Source organism: Stylophora pistillata, chromosome 1 (assembly GCF_964205215.1).
Source record: "Stylophora pistillata chromosome 1, jaStyPist1.2, whole genome shotgun sequence".
NCBI lineage: Eukaryota > Metazoa > Cnidaria > Anthozoa > Scleractinia > Pocilloporidae > Stylophora > Stylophora pistillata.
This window is the reverse complement of record NC_142519.1, coordinates 48,316,938-48,322,240: the sequence shown is the minus strand read 5'-3', so window position 1 is coordinate 48,322,240 and position 5,303 is coordinate 48,316,938. Positions and strand designations below refer to the sequence as shown.

Here is a 5,303-nt window from a genome sequence, read left to right as displayed (position 1 = left end):
AAAACAAAAAAAACCGGGTGTCACCGTGCTTGTCTCCTCACAAACTGCCGTGAAAGGTGGACATGGTTTTGAGATCACAGTCAGGATAGAGAATTTGCACGGTGAGGACTGGGACGAGACAAAATGGTGCCCATCGTGTTCGAAGTATGCACAGGATATTAAGCTTGTTTTCGGTTGTTTTCATGTGTTTGATATCGCCAACACAGAAATTCATACTTGGAAAGCGTCCATAAATAACAGATATGAGGTAAGTCAAGATTTGATGAGATTTTGAAGCTATAAACCTTTAGTTGAAACTGTTTTCTTGCGCTGGCGTTTTGTTAATTCCAGTGAGCTAGGGTTCAAAATTTTTTGCTCTGGGGCAATAAAGGCTTGACAAAGGAACTTGAAGACTGTTGATTCCTATTCTTTGAATGTTTTCCTGTTTGGTTTCTATACAAAGCAAAATGGGAATTCTTCACCCATCACTCTAATAGGAGTTTTTAATTAAAAAATATTTAAAGAGGGAGCCCAGCTCGCCATAGCGGTTTTCAGTGAGGCCCTCAAAATTAACAATGTATAAAATAAGTAATCACGTAATTAATAAGTAAAAACTCACGGTGGAATTATGAAATATGAAATATCGAAAAGTGATATATACATTACAATGTAGTACACTCTGAAAAATACAAACTGTACTTAAAAATTTGCTTTTTATACTTCACTGAGAACCACACTTCAATGTCCCACTGGTCCTCATTCTGACTATACTACATTTTCTGTGCAAAAATTATTTCAAAACATGAATTACACAAATCACAACCTTAATTTGCATTATCTATAGAGTACTGACATAATTATTTGTGCCAGCACCCGCTTGTTTGAGGAGACTCTGGGTTTGTTGTCAAACCTCTCCATCAGAACTTGCTTCACCCCTTCTTCCTTGCCTCTTTGGCATACCACTTGTAGGTGAGGGAGACCCAAACCTGAGCTTGTACACTTAATGGCCATTGAGGCTGAAATGTACTTCTCTCTAACTAATGGCTGCAGGGTATTAACCACAAGTTTCTTTTCTTGTAGGAGCTTCTGATAGGATGCCACCCATGAAACTTTGAAGCTGTGCTTTTGTATCAGTTTGACATTTAGAAACTTGTTCACTATAGCTGGTAGAGTGTTTGCACATCTGCAAGAGCATTGTGAGCTTCATAGGATTTACACAGAAGATCTTGTACAAGGTTTTCTTGGCTATGGGATTTCCTTTCAGGAACCAATTCCTTGAATGCTGGAAGAGAGAGTGTAAAGCCAGAAACTGTTTTGACTAAGTCCTCCATGACTCCATTTTTCTCTGCTACTTGCACCAAGAACCTGGCATCAAAGGATTTGCAATTGTGTACAACTAAAATGCAAAGCATTCTTGATTTTCAATTTTCATTGAGGGTTTTCAGGGCCACATCAGTTGCAATGGCATCAGTAATTGGCTTCCCGTCATAAAACAGTATTCCTCTTTGGAAGGTTAGTTTTTTCACAGCAGATGCTTCTGGTAATATTACATTACAAGGCTTGATATCAATAGAGAATTACTCATCTTTACCATCTGTTGCTACAATTTGTAGGATTTCAGCATCATTGCCTGTTTTACAATATTGTAATCCAATTATTACTTTATAAAGATATTACAAAGAAAAATGTAATAAAAAAGCTCAGTGCATCTATGCAGGGTATATCTAAAGTAAAAATAGAAGGAGCCATTTCTGAATACCTGTCCTCCTAATTTGCATCTCACGCATTGTTTAAAGTGCACCTAAACTCCAAATTTTTTTTTTTTGTTTTTTTTTTTGGAGTATTTCTATGCAAAATTTTTTTTATTTACTCAAATCTTCAATTTTCTGTGCCCAGTCAAAATACAGAAAATCGGCCACCATCTTGGCTCACAACCGAGTTTAAAGAGGAATGGTTCTATAGCCAGTAATGTGACATCAACTCGAGAACACGAAAGTCTGCATTTCACACATTTTCACTTGTTTGGGAAGGTTGTCGTCATTATTGTCCGAAATATGCCAACTAGGTGTGTTGTAAGAGGAATGTATGAAGCGCGATACCTTCTTGCAAATTTTGCACGTTGCTACATAGTCCTATGTCCAAAACACTTAGTCGGAATATTTTCGGACAATATCAACTACAACCTTCCCAAACAAATGAAAATGTGTGAAATGTAAACTTTCGTGTTCTCGATTTGAGGTCACATTACCCGCTAGAACCATTCCTCTTTAAACTCGGTCATGAGCCAAAGATGGCAGCTGATTTTCCTCACTTTGACTGGGCACAGAAAATCGAAGATTTGAGCAAATCAAAAAGTTTTTGTAAAGAAATACTCCAAAAAATACCCTTATTTCATTGAGCGGAAAAAAGTTTTTCGGTTTAGGTGCACTTTAAGAACAAGGCATGATAAAACAAAGGAATCTATGTGATGCAAATTATCAGGATGAGTATTCAGCAATCTAGCAAAATAGAAAAACAGTTCCATCATTAAATATAATTATTCTCTAATGTGCAATTCAGAAATACCCTGCTAAGACAAACATCATTATATTCACTTTGTTACATTTTTACTAAACTCCACCCTGCAAAGCTAATTTCCCCTTTCTGATGTTTCCAAATCAAATATGATTTGATGGTAGTCTTTGGTCAATGATACTTTCTCAATCTTTGAGGCTGCAGGTGGTACTGGAATTTCCTTAGCAACATTGTGTCCATGAAAGCCCACTCCACAACTATACTGTTGCCCTTCTCTGTTCTCAAGCTGTTTTGTCTTTTTCAACCACTTCTCTTTCTTCTCAATTCTTTTCTTCTTGTACTCTCTTGTTTTCTGTTTCTCTTTCAAACTTAGAGTTTTCTTGTCCATTTTCTTTGCAAACTTTAAAGAAATGGAACCTGGAGATAGTTGTGTCTTCATAAAAGCCTAAGAGAAATTCACCAGTCTTAGTGAATACCATTATTCTAAGTTATGATATAGTGAGGTTTTACTGATTTGTTTTTTTTTTTTGTGACTTATGATATGCAACGTACTAGTAGTACAGCACTGGACATGGTGGATAATGCGTAATGTTCAAATTATGGATCTGACAAATTGGGAAGTGTACAAAATGCTCATAATATTATATCTACTCACCTGAGAAACATTAGAATGGCCTAAGTTCTTTTGGCCCACAGCACATGCAACACCGGAAGTCATTGCTTTCACTAGATCCATAGTGTCTGGTCTTTGGAGCTTTGCTTCCTATAGTGTTGTTGAGTGCTTCATTTACCTGGTTCAACCTAAGGGGTCAGCTAGCTCCTTGGCATTTGAAGCATGAATCTAAATTGAAGAAACAAATGTTTTTTATTCACTAAAATTTGGTATCTCATAAAAGCTTGTGAAACTGAGAAAGAGGTTGATAGTACCCTAACACTTATAACTTAACCCCTTTCAGTTATTAATTAGAATACAATCATTAGCACTAACACTATTTTCTAAGAGTTGTGTTCCTCTACTACATGTAGAATGGTGGGAATTGGGAATTTGTGAGGAGCGAGCTGTGCCACCGTACATGTACACTGTACTTACTTCTAGGATCTTTTCCAGGGACTGCCTCGAGCTTTTTTCCATCAGATCCTTGCCATGGGGAAGGCCTCTGTGTTTGTAGAATGCAGAATTTTTTTAAGTAGCCACACCAGTTGCCACAGGAAGAATGGTCACCATAAGCATGGGCACAATAGACTTCAGACCATTTCGCACACCTTCTTCATCGTCCTTACTCTGCTTTAGTGCGTAACCAAAGCATCGCTGGAAATACTGTATCACCATATCTGTCAGGCTTTCTTTTGGGTCTTGATGCTGTATAGTGAGCTACCAAAGGATCTTTCAGCATGGACTACGTCTGACCATTTTTCAACCTCATGCTGAACATTTTTCCTCACTTTGCTTATGGTGGACAAGTCATCATCCCCAACAAGAATAGATACAACTACATTTTTTTCTCCACAACTGTTAAGCAGAGTAAAACCACAAAAATTAATTTTTTTGCCATAAAAAGTGAGGGCATTCAAACTACACCAAGGCATTTTCTTAAAGTATTTTCTTTTCTGCATTTTCAACATACTCGTATTATAAAATAAAGAACCATTTTTATGTTTGCTTTCTTGTCAAATTTTGAATCCTTATTACCAAGGGTGTAAGGTATTGTAAAACTTTCCACTGTTTATGGCTCAAGTGTCATTACTGTAACACTGATATGATAAGAACAGATTCCACAAGTCTCTCTTTGCAGCAATAAAACTGTGAATTTAACATGTTAACAACTATTATTATAATTGTTATTTTATTCTTTATTTTTACTCTTACGTACCTGGTTAGTAATTACCTTTTGACTAGATCAACACAAACATCAGCTTCCATAGCTTTTGACGAGCCTTCCCAGTTGAGCCTGCAGTCATGTATGCGAGGCTTTTTTGACTGTCTGCTGGCAGTTTCACATGTTGCACACCTTTACAAAAGACATTGTGAGTAAAGGTCCTGGGTAACACTTTCAATAGGAGGCAAATATGGGTGAGGTCATATGTCGAATGATTCTGTACTTTTTTGGTCAAATTGAAAAAAAACCATAGCTGTTGTTGTTTACAACAAGGTGCTAGTAGACAAAATATATGTATGTACATGACCTTTTTGACCTTGAACCATAGTAAATCACCTTGCCAGTTTTTAGGCCAACCATAGAGCCAACACCTAGTGGTGAAAGTAAAGATATATTTTATTCATTTGTTTCATTAATTTTGACTATTGGCTGACACCAGAACTGTCAGTAAGCTAAAGAACAATCCAGAGAAAAAAATAGCAGCTTTCTATGGAAATGCATATCCAAATGTGCCCTTTTCAATTCTTTCAAATGTAGAAATTGCAGTGTACCTGTCAGGCTGTTGTGGGCTTTTCCCCTTTTTTGCCATCCTATGTCATATGACGCTCCTGTCTCCACATTTTCCTTTTCACTTTCATCTTTCCACAGGTTTCGTTCGCTTTCCAAACTTTCCAGACATGATTCCTTTGCCAACTTTTCAATTTTGGGCCCTACTTTTCTCTCGCGAGCCTTCAGCGTGGACTCTCCAAGTGATGGTATATTAATGGTGACACCAACTCGTTCGCGTGGGTTGGACCTATTTCTGCGTGTAGCATCCCTATAAATATGTCCATTCAGCATATCAAAAAATTGGCTAGATGTTAAATGGATGCTGTAATTGTGGAAAACAATATTTTTAGCAACGTTAATGTAAACAAACCTGCAGCGAGCTTC

At 37.1% G+C, this 5,303-nt stretch overlaps 1 pseudogene; it reads right to left on the bottom strand.

The window, feature by feature from the left end:
* Positions 1-492: 492 nt before the first annotated feature.
* Positions 493-4,959, bottom strand: LOC148742856 (uncharacterized; annotated as a pseudogene).
* Between the last annotated feature and the right edge of the window lie 344 nt (positions 4,960-5,303).